General features: G+C 38.0%; 1 protein-coding gene across 2 annotated transcripts in view; it reads right to left on the reverse strand.

The window, feature by feature from the left end:
• The window catches only part of CDKL5 (cyclin dependent kinase like 5), a 124,555-nt gene that overhangs the window by 76,350 nt on the left and 27,254 nt on the right, over positions 1 to 20,951 (reverse strand). The window lies entirely within an intron of this gene.

A 20,951-nucleotide genomic window follows, 5' to 3' on the forward strand; every position in this document is an offset into this window, starting at 1 on the left:
TTTGTCCACTGTAATGATAAAAAGGATGAGGTAGAAAGAGCACTATACAGAAGAAAATATTATTCTACTACTATTTTCTGTGATTGTTTAAAAAAAAAAAAAGGAAATTATTTGTTAGACTAACAAGTAGATTTAATTATTTCTACTATCAGCTTATTTAATGGAAATGTGACAAACAAAAAAAAATGTTTTCAAAAGGTTTTTCCCATGTTTCCCAAACGTAGCAGTAATTTTTCAGATCAGGCAACTATGCACAGGGAAAAGAACAAAGTTTTTGGCCTGTTTCAGGCTCAGCACTTCTATCATAGAAGTCTAATAAAAAAAACCAAACAAACAAACCACAGTTTGGTTTTGCTAATTCTGTAGAAGGCTGTATTTGTTTCCCTAATATTAAAGGCATATATCCCAAATTCAAAAACAGGGGAAAAACCCCCTAAAGTAACTTCATGACTTGGAAATGTATCATTTTCACAATTCAGTGATCCAAGAACAGAACTACTCATGAAGAACAAGATGCAATCACAGAAATGAATACATTTAATTAACTTATGTGTAATGGGTGAGTGTGACCCAATAATACTGGGTTCAGCTCACACAAATGGGATTTCACTATAAGCCAGAGGAGCTGGCCACAAGTCCTGGGTTGACTAAGTCACACATAACAAAGGATGACTCAAGGGTGGAGGGAAATTACAATGACACTTGCTTCAGCAAGACACAGGCAGATAATATAAGGGGGTTTGTTATTTTAGAAGCAACTCCAGAGTGAATTAACCACAGTATTTTGAGAATAAAGCAGTGACTTCTAAATTGAAGGGTTGGTTAGGGTTTTTTGGTTTGCTTTTGTTTTTAAAAAGTTGCCCACTCCTTAATGGGTTATTTCAGTGGTTTAATTAATCAATTTTTTCTTCACTTGTGAATTGTATGAAATATTCTTTCCTTTCCCTTCCATATACTCTCCTCTTATCTTATTTGGCATCTCCTTCTCACAAAATCCTTTGTGCTGTTTGTCCAGACTTTCTTGTTAATGAACTAAAAAAAAAATGAGGGCCTGGAAAAGCAGGAGCATCTGCTCAGTTGTATCCAACAACATAAGAACAGAGTCTTCACTGAGCTGCTTCAGCTTTTGACTGAAACAGGCTGTGCCAGGCACAAGGCATAGCTGACTGTCCCCTTGCTTCAGCTGAGTGACAGAAATACTGCCACAGAGACCTTGAAACAACCATTAATGCCACAATGTAAGCAAGACGCAAGAAAACTGGTCAGCCTGGTTTAGAACAGCAAAATTACTTGCCAGAAAGAAAGTAGCAGTCAGAGAACGTACACTCTGTTTTCTATTAGCACTATGCAGTAACATCAGCAAATCTGCTGCTTCAGTTTCCAACATTATTCGTTGACAAGTCCTTCCGGAATTTAGTTTGTGATAACATTCATTACTTATCTGCTAATGTTATTACTGCACATTGTCTTCCTGCATTACAGTGTACACAATACTTCTTGGATCTATGATGAAACAGTGAAGCAACTTATGAGATAAATGTATCAAAAACTCAAGAAGAAATTTAGATGCAGTTTGCCCTGTCCCTTATTCATAATTTCTAAATTTCTCATAAACTACTTAAAGCTATACAGGCTTGTGATCCACTATTTTTTGTTTTATTTATTTTTAGGAGTTCTGCAAGTGAACTCAATATGAATCCTAGCTTTTTATTGAGAATAAAGGTTACACTTGCAAGCAGCTAACCTTCCTTTCTGAACTCCCCAGCCAGGGAGGTTGTGGGTGCCCCAACCCTGGCAGTGTTGAAGGCCAGGCTGCATGGGGCTTTAAGCAACTTGGTCTACTGGTAGGTCTCCCCTGCCCATGGCAAGGGAGGTTGGGATTAGATGATCTTTAATGTCCCTTCCAACCCTTAACATTCTATAAGTCTATGACATTCAGCACTATACATCTTCCTCTCCCCAGTGATCGTGTAGTCTTCCCTTCTCACTTCACTAGAAGTAAGAGCCACAGAAAGCTGATCCCCTTGTTACACTGCTGCTCCTGGATGCATGGCACTTACAGCAGCATTCACATGTAATTCCTTAAAGGTAGAGGCCTGTCAACTCAATTATTGATGTTTACTCACCACTTTGGAAGGGATACACTTCCAAAGAGACACAGGAACCAGCTCCTCTAATCCTCCCCAAAGTGCACCATGACTGACAGCACAGGTAATACAGATGCACGTACAGGGGGTTCCAAAAGGAAAATGCTCTTGAGTGACCCATCTCTTCTGCACTAGCTCCAGTCATCTTTGTGCCCAATTCTGCTGAGAGCACTTTATGAGAACTTCATCTTGCAATGAAAAGGAAAGCTAATGAAAGATGACAAGTGGAATGCAGCAGTAGTATGGATTCATACCTAAACACTTTTTGCCCTAGCTCTTTTGCCTCAAGCAGGACCATAATTCAAACATTAGTGAACTCAGATTTGCCAGACCCATCTAATCCCTAGACAGAATTTATTTGCTTGTTTGAGATCTTTGCCGTCAAAAGCTCCTGAAAGACTAAAACCAAACTGCTAAAAATATGTGTTCAATGACAGCACCCACAGAACTTCCTGGGATTTTTCTGCTTTTTGAAAGCCTTTTTAAGATTGTTTTTAAAATCACTGATTTTTGCAGGGAATCTGGTAACATGAGCTCAAAACTCCATGAATGACACAGAGTCTTATGAATGGCAGAGTGTGTAACTGTAATACAAAAATAAAGAAAAAAAATCAGGAAGTTTTAAACAAAAAAGTAATTTCGAGAAAGTTATCCACAGGAAGAATTACATTATTCTGTAACTTAGTAAAGACAGGCTGGATTCTTTCAAACTGAACACTGAAATCAGCAAGGAAAATCTTATTAATAGCAACCACAATTTCATTTTTTGCAATGAGTGCCACACTGGTCTGTTTTCATAAGCTGCCTGCTGGCTGGAATGATAACCCTTGCAGAAGAGGAAATAAGGCCATCATTTACCTCTCAAAGGTTCTCAGTAGGGAAATAGCACTTATTCTCCTAATATCCCTTTCTAAGGCAGCCAGATTCACAGCACATCAACTTACAAATTAAACCAACAGATCACTGAGATGGTCTCAACGTTACCAGGATGTTCTATAAAATGCAGAGCCAAATAAAATGTCATGAAATGAATAAAAACAAATTAGTTTTACTTAATCCAGAAGTGTTACAGTGTGAGATTTTTAAACAAATGTAGCTGTTTTGTGATAGCACATAAGGTTTATATGTAAAAACCAGAAAATGTACAAACATTTTTGGAATGAGCATACAGAATAATACAGCATTATGGTAGCTGATCATTTGCATTTAAATTAAAGCAATGGGGAAAAACCCTAGCTCTTACTCAATTCCTTTTCCCTTCATGACCATTAAGAATTCTAGCACATCCCCCAAAAGCACCAAACTTAACCACTCAGTCCAAAGCCTCAATCCTAAGTAAAAATGCTGTTAATTATTTCATAATCATCAATAGCTGTGTGGAGAGGGGAAGCACCTTTCATAGTGTTAGATTTTAGCAGAGACATTTAGTGAGAGTTAAAAAACACTTGAGATAGACCTTTGTCTTCACAAAATCTGGAGAAATATAACTGTTCTAGAAATACAGTTAGATTTGTATATCAGCATCTTGCACATCAAGTATACAGTTCATTTAATTTATCAAGACAGAGAGAGTGCAATTTGCACCCTGCTGAAGTCAGTTACAAACTTCTAATTGACTTCAAAGTCATCCATGGGTTTTTAAACAAGCTTCTTGCCAGCAGACAATACACCCCTCTTGCTCCCCTAAACCAAGAAGTAAACTTAATCTTTGTATTTATTTATTTATTGTTTACTCACTGAGAGGATACAACTAAGAATTTCTAGAGGCTTGTTACGTTTTCCTCTGTTCACTAACAAAACAGCTGGTTCGAAAACAAATGTGAAGAACTTACACCTTATAAGTACCTGTCTTTGATGGCTATATCTAAAATCCACATCCTTCTGTCTACAAGGTACACAGATAAAAGGCAGCATTAACCACCTCTGATAGCCTTGATGCATCACTCAGCACCTTTTCTTCTCTTCCCCTGTATATATGTAGTTCTATTTATGGAGATTTCCCAGGAAAACCCGAGTTAGAGTTACAAGCACCTGTTTCAGTGTTATAGCAGAATATACAAGTGACAGGGTAAAGAAAATAGCTGGCAAAAATTTTTCTAGATTTACCAATCCATCGGAATGTGCCAGGATTATTATGAGGAACTACTGATTGGGAAAAACAAATTTGGCATATGAAAAGTTGTAAGGAGTATGTTAGCAGTAACATTCTGACTTTAAGAATGGACAGAAAAATAATACGATCATATTGCTAGCAAAGTTTTCCCAGCTTCACTCCTCAACTTGGAAAAAAGCTACCACTTCATTTTTCCATCTTATGGAGGGACAGTAGACCTTTTAATGGGACAAGATTCTGGAGGAATCAAGATTTCATAATATGAAGAAATTCACAGAGTGGAAGCTGAAAAAAAGAAAAAAATGAAGAGATAAAAAGTAACAAGAACTTGCAATTATAGCAAGCCATTTTTCATACTTTAAGCTTCAATCTATCCTCCTCTGCTCATAAAAAATATTAGGAATGAAAAGAACAGCTGATGAAAATAAATACAAAATTTAGGAAACGGCCAAACTTGAACAAATTATGTAAAAGTAAAACACCAAGGTTGCTTGCAAAAGCTCATAGGTTTTAAAATTCAGCTCCAGAAAGCTTTTATTGACATTGCTAATGTGTCATCATTGGAACCTGTCTTCACCATTGTTGGTTTTTGGAGGACTTGGTTGGGGGTTTTTTAATAGCTATTGATATACTGAAACCTGCAAATGCATCTGAATAAGTTATACATCAAGGGAAGTCACTGTCACACAAATGGCCTAAAAGACAGCAGGTCTGCATGGCAGCAGGGCCAGGGGTCCATGGGGGAAGAACCTGAACAAAGTTTCCACCCTGCAGCAAGCACACAACTAGAAAAAGGGATGAATCAGTTCCCAACCATTAAAGATCCCTGTTTAGTTAAATTCCTAAAGGAAAACTGAACTTGAAGGCCAGGGCAGCAGTACTGATTTGGTTTGGTTTATCTTGTTCAATGAACGCTCTTCTTTTTGTATTCAACTACAGCTTCAAAAATAAATTCAGCTCATCCTGGAGATGTGAAATAAATTCACTTCTTGAAGTCAGAACCCAGGATTCATGATCTTCCCTAACAGCTGTGGCCAACTCAAAAAGAGTGGGTTGGGTGCTTAGCAGGATGCTTCTAAGACCATACTGACAAATAAGCAGTCTGATTATGAAAGCGTTGAGCACAAAAGCAGCTCCCATGAGTCATAACAGAAGGACAGGAAAGACAATTTTGCTTCCATTTTAGTCTTGCTTTCCAATAAGAACCTTAACAAGTAAGTCTATTGTGGGTGTGACAGCTTCTTACGCAGTTTAGGCTGGTCTTTGCGCACGCTGGGCGGGCTCCACTGTACCTGTGGCAGCTCTAAAGAAAAAATATCAGTGTTCAGAGGAGAACACACTCAACAGCAACCTGCGAAATCCAAAGCCTTGTGCAGTTTCTTCTGGCACAAGGAGCCTGACACGCTTTCACTTCTATCAAACACAAGTGCCCAACATCTGTAGTTGAAGTAAAATCACACTTTGGTTTAATTGATACACTCTTAGGCAAAGAGGGGTAAGGAAAAAAGATTTCTTCTTTAGATAAAAGAAAGTCTTATTTCATAACAGAATAGCTTACTGTGGAAGAAGCTAATAATTCTTTATCTGACACAGTATTTGTAGTGGTCTCCTTAGAACTTGCTTCTTGATTTTAATCTTTCCTTCTCTCTTCTCAGAACACCAGTCTCCAGTAATATCCTATATTCATTTATCATGCTGTTTACTATTTAGTCCCATATTATCTTTGACAATCTGCCAGGGACTTGAAATTCTCAATATAATACTACAAAATAATTTAGAGACATAGCTTTTTCAATCTTTCTAAGTCCCCCAAAAAAGGTGCTATTTAAAATCACACATCAGGACTCACTTTGTGGCTCAATTCCAACATTTGTGTTTGAAGAGTCACACTTGGGGGGGGGGGAGGGGAAGGGTATTGAGCATAAAAGTTTCCTCCCTTACCGAAAAAAAAAGGCATATTCAAAATCTTGAGCAGAGGGCAGAGGATCTTCCTGTCCAAGAAAAGTACAGTATATTCTCTTTGAGGGAACACGTTAGAAGCAGCCAGTCAGTTGAAGGTCTGCTCTGAAGTTTGAGCTCAGCAGGGTATATTTGCGAAAAGAATGAGCCTCTCGAGCTCTTCCATCACTCTCCCCAGTCCCTGGCAGTCTGCTGGCACGTGAGGTTCCTCTCCACAGTGGCAGAGCACTGCAATGCTACACTGCCATGCTGGCAGCACACAAAACAACAGATGCAGAAGACCTGGCCACTTCAGAAAAAGTCCTCTCATGCATTCCTAACTGGATTGGCCACCGTGATCTTTCATACGTGCACGCACAAAGCATACTGGTGATTGAAATTCTTACCCCCCTCCTTTCAACTCAGTTTTGTCTTCATTGTTCTAGAAATAACTCCCATCCAAATTCTAAAAGTCAGATGTTCCTCTCTGCACTGGCTTTGGCTGAGATGGATTTTTCTCATAAGAGTACAGAAAAGTATAGGTGAATAAAAAGTATTTATAAATAGCAAATGAATACTGAAACTAAATTCTGTGGGCATTCTAATGCAGATCAAAACAACTTCAATGACTACTCTTCTTGTAATCTGCAAGCATATCATTAAATACAGATTACTGGCTCACCATCTGACGTCAAAAGAAGAAAAACCCCAAGAAATCCCCTTTTCCTTTAAAAGGGCATACCAAATATATGGAACAAACAGAAATCTGAAAGGGGATCCCCCCCAAAATTTAGTACTAAATTAATAAGAAAATACAATACATGCAAATGAACAGAACGATATTCCAGTTACATGATAAAAATGTTTATAATTTCTTCTTGATGTGTTTCCCAGGCACATTTTCCCAGAAACATTTTATTTAAATAATACTGATCCATCTTTTACAAATTTAACCTGGACAAAAATGCCATCAAAAGTTTTCAATAAAGGACAAAAAGAAGCCACTCAATGACTAACAGCCTGATTCCCAATTTAACCAGGTATGATTAATACTAGAATTATATGAATGTGCTTATTGTACACTTGATAGTTGGGGTTTTTTTATGATGTCTATTATCAGAGTGACTGAACACTAAGGATTTTTAAATTCAAGGTGAATTTTGCTATGCTTTCCAGTTGAAAAAAACCTGTTAAACTTACATAGGTGAATAAATCAATTAAGTGAAATCCAAGTCATGAAGACTAATCTTCAAAGTGGCTCAGACTGCATTAAGAGTTTATGACCATTACAATAAGCTGAAAAGATTCACATTCCAGATAAAGAAGAAAAAACCAAAAAACCCTAACAACTCCTCTCAATTAACATTATTTGTTAATTGTTAACTGTTATAACAACTTATTAATAAAATCTTCCTTGAGGCACAGGATGAAAGCTTTGAGTGTGCTGGAATGCAGTGCCACAGAAGCAGAAGCAGCAATGTATCAGGTACCGAGGACAATTTGAGGGAGAACTCTGAACATTACTCTGAAAACTCTGAAATAAACTTTGTGTTCAGTGCGAATCCACTGCAGAGAAAGCAGAGCAACAGAGCATTTTGCTGCTATGACAGATGCCCTTGTGCTGAGCCAGCTAGAACACCTTCAGGTAGGGGAACTTCAGTCTGCTAATGAATTACTGCAAATGTATTTGGGAGATATATTAAGGTGACCAACTCAACTTGCAAACGTAAACAACTTCCCAGTAGAGAAAAAAATGCAGAAACAAAAGCACAAATTTAATTTAGTGATTTCATCCAAAAGCAGCAAAAATATACACTTAAAAATGCAATCAGGCAAAAGCAATGAAAACCAGAATATTACCTTCTGCACAAGATTATATGCTTATCTCCACCACTGGTAACTGTACCCATGAATGGACACTGATGAATGAAGAGTTCATCATTTACAAGAAAAAACACATTGAGAGCAGTATTTATTCATATTCATTCATGAACCAACTGTTCTACCTAAACATAAAATTTAAGTTCTATTGAAATTAAAATGAAACTGGGTGGTCGTGGGAAAAACAGATTGTTGTGATTTTTAACTGCTTTTGAATATTTGTACTCAAAAATCTCTTCAATGATTAAAAGACACACTTCCATTTCACACAGCTGGAAAAATCCTACTACAATCAGGATAGTCCAGGACTTGGCAGCTTAAAATTTCTAAAATCTAGTGGCTGTGGATTTAAAACAACTAGAGCATTAGCTAAAGTAGAACCTCTTTCTCAGAAAAAAAAACCAAAAAGTGAGCCACCCTTGAGCTTCAATATTCAAAATTGCACGTGAACTTCAGGCTGGAAGATACACAGAAGTATTAGTATGAAAGAAGGCAGGGGACAGTTCTGATATAAAGAAACAGGTCAAAGAACCATCTTCAGTAAAAATGAAAGGAAACTGAGAAACTAGTACTATAATTATAAAAGGCTGACAGTCTGCCATCCCATACAAACTATCCAAGGATTGAGGAAGATCACAGAAAGGCTGAATGTGAGCCCTGAAACCAGGCTTGGAGCACTCGAGAGATTTACTCCCTTTAAAGAGACCGTTTGATAAATCCACTGAAATTCATAGAATAGTTCCCACTGTAAACTCTTCCCCTTACATTATGAATTTAAGGTAATGTGAAAAAATTATTTGGCATTTCTAAACTTAGTATCTCTAATTCTATATTAGAACAGAGGAGATTCTGACTATTATATTATTTTTCAAACTTAAAAGACTCCAAAACCACTACTACGAAACTGTATTAGGTTTGTGTGGACAGGTTTTGGGAGGGCAGGGGGGTTACATATTTAAGAATGGGAAAAAAACAGCCCTGGGAAATTGCAGCTGCAAAGAGGAGTGAGAATACGTGAGAGAAGCAGCCCTGCAGACACCGAGGTCTGTGCAGGATGGGGAGGAGGTGCTCCAGGTGCCAGAGCTGAGATTCCCTTGTAGACCCTGATGAAGACCATGGTGAGGCAGCTGTGCCCCTGCAGCCCATGGAGGTCAACGGGAGTGCAGAGATCCACCTGCAACCCTTGCAGGACCCCATGCCAGAGTACATGGATGCCTAAAGGAGGCTGTGGTGCTGTGGGAAGTTTGTACTGGAGCAAGCTCGTGGTAGGACCTGTGGCCCATGCAGAAGCTGATGCCAGGGCACGTTTACTGGTAGGTCTTCTGACCCTGTGTGGGACCCATGCTGGTGCAATCTGTTCTTGAAGGATTGCACCCCATGGAAAGGACCCACACTGGAGCAGTTCATGAAGAACTGCAGCCCGTGTTGGAGAAGTGCATGGAGGACTGTTTTCCATGGGAGGGATGTCATGCTAGAGTAGGGGAAGAGTGTGAGGAGTCCTGCCCCTGAGGAGGAAGGAGTTGCAGAGACATCTGATGAACTAAACACAACCCCTCATCCCCCTGAGCTGCTGCAAAGAAGGAAGTAGAGATTTCAGTAGCGAAGTCAAGCCCTGGAAAAAGAGAGGAGAAGGGAGGTGGTGTTTTTTAAGATTTGGGTTTATTCCTCATTATACTATTATGATTTGATAGATAATAAATTAATTTTCTCCAAGTTGAGTCTGTTTTGTCCATGACAGTAATTGCTCAGTGATCTCTCCCCGTCCTTATCTCAACCCATGAGCCTTTCATTACACTTTCTCTCCCCTGTCCAGCTGAGGACAAGGACAAGGAATTGGCTGGCTGGATGCAGCCAGAGAGTTGTGCTCAATGTCTCCATGCCCAGTTGGAAGTTGGTGACAAGTGGTGTCCCTCAGGGCTCTGTCTTGGGTCTGGTGCTCTTTAATACCTTTATCAGTGACATAGACAGATCAAGGGGACTCTCAGCAAGTTTACAGATGATGCAAAGCTGAGTGGTGCAGTTGACACAACAGAAGGACAGGATGTAATCCAGGGGGACCTGGACAAACTTGAGAAGTGGGCCCATGAGAACCTCCTGAAGTTCAACAAGTCCAAGTGCAAGGTGCTGCACGGGTGGGCAAACCCAGACATGAGTACAGGACTGTGAGAAGTTACTGAGAGCAGACCTGCAGAGCAGGACCTTGGGGGTTCTTGTGCATGAAAAGCTGGACACGAGCCAAAATTGTGTGCCCACAGCATCCTGGGCTGCATCAAAAGAGGGGTGGCCAGCAGGTCGAGAGAGGGGATTGTCCCCCTCTGCTCTGCCCATGTGAGACCTCACCTGGAGCGCTGTGTCCAAGTCTGGGGTCCCCAGCACAAGAAGGATGTTAGAGTGGGTCCAGAGGAAGCCACAAAGGTGATCAGAGGGCTGGAGCACCTCTACTATGAAGACAAGCTGGGGTTATTCATCACTGAAAAAACTCTGGGGAGGCCTCATTTCAGCCTTCCAGTACTGAATGGGGGCTTACAAAAGGAGGGAGAGGGACTTTTTACATGGGCAGATACTGATAGGACATGGTGGAACAGCTTTAAACTACAAGATGAGAGATTTAGATAGGAAATTAGGAAAAAGTCTCTTACTATGAGTGAGAGTGGTGAGACTCTGGAACAAGTTGCCCAGAGAAGCTGCGGATGTCCCATCCCTGGAAAGGCCAGGTTCCTGATCTAGGGGCTGGCATCACAGCCCATGGCAAGAGGGATGGAACAAGATGATCACTGAGGTCCCTTCCAACCCAAGCCATTTTGTGATTCTATGAGGAGGTGAGTGACAGAGAAGATTTGGTGGGCACCTGGTGGGCACCAAGGTCAACCCACCACAGAAACCGAACTGCAGAGACATATAATCATTATGATGTTCACTTCTCCTCTCCTGCTTATTTCAAATATTAGATGCATTTGTGGGACTTTTCTTTAATTAGATGTTAAGCTCTTTGATAAGGAAACTTTTTTTGCCATGTGAAAGGCCTCTGGCACTGTTATAAAATAACTTACAAACATATAATGTCTGAAACCATTCTAAGGGACCGGTTCTTTGCATCAACAGAATTGCTGTGGTAAAATATGAGTCTTGAGGTAAATGAAAGTCTCACCAGATGACTCAGGAAAAAACTTCAAGAACATTAGGAGGCAATTTGATTCATCTCTGCAAACAGGATGTGGTAATAATTTTATTTTTTTAATAATAATGCTGTTTCAATGCCAGCTTCTGTAATGACTTTAAAAAATAAAATGAAAGAATAGTTTCTCTTGTGATTTCAGCCTAGTGGTTTCCATTTAGTAGTTAAAAGAAAAAAAAATATATTTTAAATCTCACGGAACATGAAAACTATCCTCATAATTAAAATTATGAATGATCATACTGAATTTCTTAACACAAATGCAGTCTATACTTGCTCTATACTTTCACCCACCACCATAAATATACTGGTAAAATATGCATAACCAATGAACTGTGCTTAGCTAGTATTTTTGTCAAGAATATTAGTATTTAAAATAAAGGCCCAATGAAAGAATGCCACAGACCTAGTCAACATTATTATTCTGAAAAAATTTTCTGTACTCTAAATAGAGGAGTTTGCAACTGAAGGCATGAGCCATATCAAAAAAAAAAAAAAAGAAAGAGGTAAAAGACTAGTACTTACAATTTAGTCACTATAATCTAAGGAAGAATCATCCAGATTAGAAGCTTATGTATCAATGGAAAAATATTTAAATGTAAATAGGAAATGAGAAACACATGGCCTTTCTCCCAAGGAGACTGTTTTACAAGTGTCAAACAGAGCTTCTCTCTGCTATGCTGACAGCTTCTTGCATGGGAGATTCCCATGGCAGCAAAAGCATGTCTGGATATGTAAGTGGCCCAAAAGAGGACCTGAAAAACAGGTCTTAAAAGGAAGATGCATCTAAACAGTAAATAATGTTGGCAGGCCTACCAAAGGAAAGGTAATAAAAAAAGCTCATAATCCTGATTTTCATCCTTCACTAGTTTCTCTATCCTCAGTGTTTAATTATGGAGCAGGGAGGGTGGTAAGGGAGAAGGGAAAAAAGAGGGAAGGCAATGCTCCTGGCAAAGGGCAAGAAGGGTGGGTGAGGGAGGAGAGAAGAGAAGCTACTCCAGAGAGTCATGGAAGAAGACACTGAAAGGCTGGCATATGGGGAAGTTCTGAAATGAAAGACAAGAAGAAAACAAAATTCTGAGGAGAAGATACTTCAGGCATGAGCAATGAGTTTACTATGATATTTGAGATTTATATTAGCTTATAAAAAAATACAGATTTGCATCCAAAAGTCAGTATTTGCATAACTGACTTTACTGTTTCTAATATATCTAGTTACTTCTTGTACAAACAGTCTTCTAACATTAAGGGAAATAGAAGTAATTTGGGAGATATGAACACAAAAGTCTACTCCCAGAAAGTCATTGCTATTTATTTCCTGCAAAAGGAAAGTAAAAACAACTAAGAAAATAAGGGCTGTCAAAAATATAGGGCGTACCATGTCTCAGAGGATTAAAAAGGACTACCCAAAGCTCAGTTATACTGACAAAGGCTGCTGGGGAGTTTCTGAGGTGAAAGACTCTAAATCACAGAGATTAAACAGCTGTCTCTTGTTTGTAAGTAAGTAAACTGTATCCTGACAAGCCTAAATATTGGTCATCAAGAAACTAGAACTGAATGGGAGAATATCAAGACATTTCTTCACCCACCACAAGCAGTAACCCCAAGGCAGCAACACACTGACCCCATGCCCAACCCAGCACATGCAACCAAAGAAGCCACTGCCCAGCAGGTAGGGAGCCAACAGGCAAGATTACACACCATAATATTTCTTCCCACTAACATTCTCTCTGTGCCTTTCTAACATTGGAAGAATAATCTCCACTTTCGTTTGTAATCCAGGTATTATTACTATTTACTCAGACAAAAAGTCAGAAATAATTCTTGTAATCTTCTTCGGATTATACCACTTTCTTTGTTGCTGAGGCTGCATACCAAACCAATTGAAATGCAAGTTTAACACTTAGGCCTTTTGTGGGACTAGATACCTATTTCCTATTCCCACCTACTATGTCAAAAAACCTAACCCAAGCAAACCCACCAAAACACCAATTTACAGCACTGAATACCTACTGCTGGAGACAGATTTTTCTAATGTATAGGAGTCTTCTCTCTGGCCCCAGTGAAGGGAGCTAAAAGACAATCAAGTAATGTAAGAGTCTCCATCCTGAGCTGGAATTTCAAACATGGATGTGAAATGCATTTCACAGTCTATCTGCATCCATTTTTCAACTGATCAAAATACAATTTAGAATAACTCCATTTCTCTGCTTGCATGCTCAGATATTTTTAAAAAGCAAAATCCTTTTCAAAATAATTTGCACAACAGCATTTTGCAACAAAATTCAGCTCAAGTATTTTTCCCACTGCAAGATATTTACTAGACTGCATTAATTCTCTTAGTACTTTTAAAGGCTGAAACACACCTTCTGTTGAATGCTATGAGTCAGTTTTAATGACAGTGTTATGTTCTACTGCTCTGTAGCTTATGCAAGAGAATGAATTTGCATTAAGTACCCAACTTTAGAAGCCACCTTCTCTTCTCCATTGTTAATACTGAATAATGGTAAAAAATAGGCTATATCCTCTGCCTGCTTTCTGATTGTTTTAAAAGAATAAATCTAATTAGTTGCCTGTAATGTAAAATGGACATAAAATTTGTTATTGTCAGTCTATGGATATGCTTTGTTGTTGTTTCAGAAACCCAGAATACAGACAAAAAAGAATAATGACAGTTTTCTTATTTAATAAAATTTCCAAAATTTAAATTGCTTCAACTGCAAAAAAACTAACAGTTAACTTCACTAGGAGGAGGATAAAACAGTCCAAAATGCTAATTCAAGGGAGGAAAAAAAAAGGGAGTAAAAATTATCAACTAGTTTATAGATTGCCTTTTGAAGGCTGTCACTGCTGTCATTGGGGTGGGGGTGGTATACAATAGCTTTGTCTTTTTCAAGAAATTTAACAAGAAAAAGTTATGACATGACATCTCTTTCTACAATGGGTCTTTTAGTCCAAACAATGGTCCAGTCTAAATATGTTTTTCTTCCATTTGCTTTGTCCTCTCATTTACAATCCTCTAACTCCCCACCTCCCTAGAACAGTACATAATACTTACGATGGGGTATATTGTTGTGGGGCTTTTCATTCTTTTGGGACTTTTTTAAAACATGATTACACTTCACTCAGCTCGACAAAATGAGGATTTGGCCAACTTGTTCCTAGAAGTATGACTGGCAAGTCTTGTAACTGGTTCTCATGCAAACCAACAGCCAAACCTTCTCGCAAATACACCCACAAGCAGCTACACAGACACACAAGGTCAATTATTTTTTTCTTATCTCTACAGATATACACACACACACAGAGAAATGTACATATGCATGCAACTACTTCTAATGACAGGGGACAAAGTCCTCTTTCCAGTAAATTTAATTTCTTAGAAGTTCAGCTAAATGACCATCTTTCTTGTCTTCATTGAAAGTGATTGTGAATAATTTGGATTACCTCTTCTACTCTTTCTACTTTCTAGAAATGAATCATACATAAGCCAAAAGCTTCATTCAAATCAAAACTTATTCTCTTTTTAGCACTTTTAAATGGATCCCAAGTTCCCAAGCAAGAAAAAGGTAATTTATTTTGTATTTTTAGTCTAAGTTCACAAGTTGAACTCCACAAGAATGAAGAAAGGGTCTGATGGATATCTTTCTCCATGGTTGAAGATCTGCTATAACAGGCTATGCCATTACAGTAATAAATGACACTTCTGCAGTGCAGAAAAATTACTAAGGAAACCAGACCTCTCATACACCTGTGGCCTGGAAGATTCATTCAGACCACTGCTTTCTGAAAGCTCTACATAGAAAATACTTGTAAAATAAAGCCATGCTTTGAACCGAAGGAATTACATGTTTACAAACCTGTAAAGACAGCAGCTCATGAATTAACAAAGGAATGTCACCCACGCGAGGGTAAAACAAATACGCAGATCACACTTCACCCAGCCTACTGGAGAACAATACTCACTTTAATGAAGACAACTGCAAGGAAAATGTCTACTTTCTCCAGCACTAAAAGAGTCAATTTCTCAAAATATATAGTCTGTCATTATTGCCATGAGATGTGAATGCAAATTATACTGCCATTTTTATTAATTTGCAATTAAAAACAGAGAAGTAAAATCAAATACCATTCTGATCTTGTTTGGGGGTGTGAGGAGGAGGTATCAGCCCTTTTCTTTTACTTATGTAAAAGCAAGCCTTCCTTTTTTTTCTTCCCTTAGAACTTCTCCTTACAGTACTTGAATCTGCTCCAATAATAAGCTCTCAATTCACTTCAGAAATATATTCTAGCTCTTGAAGTTCAATTAATTGGGGGAAGGGGGGAGGAATTCATCAGCACGTTTTCCAACTATTAGAAACTTGTTTCTTGGCAAGCTGAGAACTTGGCCAACTGAGAACTTAAATAATTTTGTACCCTTAGCTCCTGTGGCAGTAAAATACAATGATCTTCTATTTCAGCCTGTGAGCAGCAGTAGGACCTCGATAAGGCCAGAAATAGGACATAGAATATAGTTAACTTCAGGCATTTTGAAGGTCTCCCCAGCACACATTAACACATCACGCAAGATAAAGGTTAATGAAATATGCACATATATTCATACTGCAAACAAAAGCAGCTATTTTAAGCCCGCTGAAAGAAGTGTTGATGGACTTTTTCTAATATAGTTTTATTAATAATTAAAGAATGTATTGTCAAATGCCATTATTAGGAAGACAAATACATTTGCACCCAAAACCCTGAATTAATGAGATCATGCAAGACTTGATTCCCAAAGCAGAAGTAAAGATCTTCACCTATTTTTTAAATACACCATGCCATCAAAAATAGTTTGCATCCTTGTTTTTTGTATGAGAAAACTGAAATACCCTCCCAAGACATACCACACACAGGTAAGCCCTCCTCAAAGCTGTTTGTAAACTTGTGTCTACTTCTTTAGCAAACACACTGAAATGAATGTTTAATAAAAAGGAGAAACAGTATTTAACCCCATCTGAAGTGGCAAACCACTAAACTTTGAGTTCAAGAATTTAGGAGACTAAAAGTTTAGGCATAACAAACACTTAGTTATAACAGAGGTATTGTCAAGTGGCCACTAAGCAACTGTAATTCATACAAAAACCCAGACCTAATTTAGTTGGTGTCCTTGTATCAGTTCTTTGCCCAATTTAAATTTATTCTACTTAGTTTATGTAAACTGTTGGGACACCGAATGTGCCAGCTTGAATTTGGCAAGGAAAACATGCTTTTACTATGTAAAGCTGATTTATTTTCAATTCCAACCTAATTAGTTAAAAATAAGTATTGTGATGGTAGATTTACACTAAACTAAAAATCAAAATTTTCACCAATAACATTTATGTCACATTTAAAGGAATCAAGAACATTTTTTTAAAAGTCTACTACTATGAGAAGTCAAATCTGTCTAGTACTGAAAAGATTATAGTAAATATATTATTCTTTATTGTAAGATTGTGTAAACTACTTGGAAAAAGTCTACAAACCAAAGCCACCACAATACAAAGCATCAGCCACTGGTGTTGTGTTCCAATTTATTCACAGGCACAGAACTACAGAACTACAGCATTCCCTGTCCTCAGTACAATAAGGATACCAGCATCCACTTCCCAACAAAGTATATGACAATGTAGACCGTGAAACACCTTTTCTCCTTATTCAAAAAATTTCAACTACAGAAGAAAAAACAACCACCAAAACACCAAAAAAAACCCAAAACAAAATTACTTCAGTTTTTCTTTTGGATATAATCTAAGTCAGTTTTTGAGGTCATAAATATTTTTCATCCTCAAAAAAGTTTCATCATAAAGAGCGTTACATATTCTGCACATAAATCAGCAAGAGGTCACTGAGAACCAAAGAGCAAAGGACTGCTGTGTCACTAGAGGCTCTAATGTCTATTAAGTTCCACGTGGAAATGAAGCCAAAACCTTGACAAGCCTTCAGTTAACCAACCAACCAACCAGCTTTCTCATAGAACTCAAGACACTGGGAAATAAGAACACAAGGCTTTGGCCTTCTCCATCACCTTCTTTACTAGACACCCAGGGTCTCAGTCTCACACCCTAGCAGGGCTCTAACCTGCTTATCACAGTTCTGCTGCAGGAACAAAAGCCAGCTTCAGAAACCTAGCTCAGAGGAATCTTAATATTCCCCAAGAAAGTTACTCTGAAAGTGAAATATAAACAGAGGGTTTGGGTGGTGGGAGTACAACAGCAATAGAGTTCTACGGCACCTTTAGAGATACTGTCCAGTCTAATCTCATGCCATTCCTACACAACAGATAAAACCTCATCATTTCAGTAAAACAGCCACATGCATTTCCCCCACAGCAAACCAGGGAATTCTTTCTAGATCTGGCAGTGAGACCACACCAGAGAAATCTTAATGTCCCAAGGACTCCTTCATTAGGAGTAAAACAAGTACCTATGCTCATGCCTTTAACCACAATATTGAGCTTCAACAGCTCACCTGATCTGAAAAGAGTAGAAAACTCAGATAAGAGTTTCTACAGCTGGAAGGAAGAAAGCAATCAACATTTGCTAAAGGCTCGGCTTCCAGCAAAGCTACACCTACACTGAGCTTCTCTTTCAACACGTAACTTAGATCAGCATACTTTTCAACACTCAGGGTATTTGGCATCAATGTGTAAACCAGTTACAATCAAACGTACTACCTTAATTAAAAATGCTCACCTTTATAATACTTAATTTAATTCACTGGAAAGCACTTGGCAATTTACTAACCAGCTTCTAAACACTCATAACTGAAGCTGTAAGTATCAGCTTTCATACAATAAACTCTTGACACCACATAACCTGTCAGACAGTAGAAGCAAAGATGCAAGAAGCTCCAGATACATCAACCAAGTGTTAGCAGTCAGAAATGCAACACTTGTTGTATATATATATAGTTTATATTTTTATACACACACATATATATTTATAAAAATATACATATACTATATAGTATACATAGTCGTAAGAAAAAATAATAGGAGAGAAAATGTAGAGAAGCATTTGTCTCTGAGAATGTCTGGATGACATACCTATAAGCACACCCAGCCTGTGAAAAAACAAAAGCTGGTTTCCAGCAGTAAGCAGCAGAGCCATAAAGAAGGAGGTGCACTAGATTAGAACCACGGAATAAATGTGGCTGGAAGGGAGCAGCTGAGCAGAGCCTGCTCTGATCTTGTTCAAAATGGGACAAAGGCATTCAATCAGGTTGCTCGGGACTCAAGTCTATAATCCTTATTAGGTTTGTGAAGCATTTCAAACAAGACAAGCTAGAATAACATGATGACAGAAGTGCTTTGACTGCAGTATTCAAAGCAAAAAAAATAATCCCGTACAACATTTAGAGTCAAATCAGCAAGGACAAGAAAACAATTCACACAAAACCCAAGCCAAACTAAAAAATTTAAGAGCACAAGGAAGAGCAGATAACTATTCAACAGTCTCAAGGAAGCTTCTGTACTGAATGCTCTTACATTACAAAACCCTAGTATTTTGCTGTTTGCTTTTTTTTAAAATGTTGTCACTCTCCCAATATCAAACCAACCCACTATACTATGTCTATGGTAACAAAACTGAAGTCTATGAAAGTACTTCTAAGTTTCATTCCATCTCGTCCTCTTAACGGCTTCTCAAACGGCACACAATTAGTTTTGAAAAATCCCTAAAGGAAAATCAAGTTTTTCTTCTCTGCAGTGAACTGAAATGCATTCTCATCTATTTTCTTTAGTGTCATGGTGGCAAATTAGCTCCTTTTTTTGCACTCAGGTAAGACCGCAGTTGTCACCCGGAACCCCTCCAAGCTTGCAAATCAAAATGCAGAAAGGAAAAGTGCTTGTCAGTCCCCAAAATTACCATTTTAAAAAGCCCTGAGCTTATTTGGTTTCTCCTGTGTAAATCAGTTCAGTACACAAAAAATATGTTCCAGAAAGAGAAGCTAGGGCCCAGATGAGCTGAATAATCAAACAAGATCAACTGAGATGATGGATGCTTTCTCAGGTGTTCCCCCATTACTAGCATGTTTTCCAGAGAACTTGCAGCTCAATCCATCTGAATTAGCCACAACAGAAATGGTGGACTGGAAATCTCACATACAAGATTTTATAAAGTCTGCACTTTCTACAGACCCAAGAAAAATAATCTAGTTTTAGTATTTTCATGTTGTTCTATTAAAACAACAACAAAAAAATCATTTATTTTAAGCTAATATTTTGGTCTACTTAAAACAACTTCTAAGAATTATGCTCTAAAATAGTTTCATCAGTAGCCAGAACACTGACTGTACTGAGGGACTACAGTCAACTAAATTAATAGGTACAGTAAGCAAAAGGCATAGACGAAGTTTCTTTTCAAGAGAACAGATGTTATTTTGCAAGACATATGGTATTTATTTTTATACATTAGTCATACAATAATACTACAGGTTTTATTTTTCTTTAAAATAGCACAGTATTTTATGTTGAGGTGCTTTGCTGGTATTAATTTTGTGCAGTTTACCATTTATTTTTGCTGTTACAAAATGTTTGACTGTATTTTTCATATCATTAACATACTGTACATGGAAAGGAGCATTCAGTATACATACAGGTGTGCAGTGCACTTTTTAAAAAAGAACAGTCTTCACACAGACTAGTGTTGAATTCAAACACAGAAAAATGCCATACATAAACACATGCCATTTTTTGAGTACCTATTATCTTTTCAATCAAATTTCCCAAAAATCTCATTATACATGAAAGAGTAACAGATAACTGGTTTTGGATTGCTGTAATGACTGTCAGGCCAGTACAGTGCAGGCAAAAAGGCACTCAATAATGTCTGCAACAGATTCCATCTGAACTTTAATATATCCTTGTTGACTTCATCTACGCAAAACGTTTCAAAACCTTACAATTTTTAACATTTCATTTTTTCTATATGAGAAAACACGGAAGAACGTATCCCCTTTTTCAGTTTATATGGGCTTTGATTCAAATCTACGCCTTATTCTTGCGGTAATTTCAAGGATATTTATTTATTTATTTATTTATTATAACGAATATTAACTCTCAGTTAATGCAACAGATTCTTCTGGCAAGGTTGTTTCAGTACTGTCTATGTAAAGTTTCATGTCTTTACCTTTGTTATTCCCCTCCCCTTTCTCTAATATATTTTCCAGCTGAAGTACTTCAATGCTCTACTCTATGAAAACTTCTATGTAGCATCAAAAACTATAGGAAAGCATTATCTATTCCTTAAAGGAAAAAACCGCAAACAAATGCCCTCCTAAAAAGCCCTCACCCTGATTCATAGCAAAAAATCTAATAAAAATTTATGAACCTTGCAGACACAGTAAACAGAGTTTGCAGCACTTGCAGGGGTCGGCTCTCTCAGAGAGAAGACAACACGAGTTGGCTGAGGCCTCATCATTAAGGAATGGTCTCTACCATGGTAAACCCAGCATGTGTTTGAAAGAGTAAAATACCCAAATATTATCTTATAGTGTTTGAGCATGGATTTCACAGTCACAGAATATGCCAAGTTGGAAGGAACCCACAAGGATCATTGAATCCAACTCCTGGCCCTGCACAGGATTTCTTGTTTTCCTTAGTGTTACAGGAGCCTGTGAAGTACACCAGGCTTTTTAGTTTGCATTCATAGAAGAGCATAGAATAGAAAACCAAAAC

The sequence above is a fragment of the Manacus vitellinus genome, unplaced genomic scaffold (genome assembly GCF_001715985.3).
Source record: "Manacus vitellinus isolate BGI_N305 unplaced genomic scaffold, ASM171598v3 scaffold_7_pilon, whole genome shotgun sequence".
Lineage (NCBI taxonomy): Eukaryota > Metazoa > Chordata > Aves > Passeriformes > Pipridae > Manacus > Manacus vitellinus.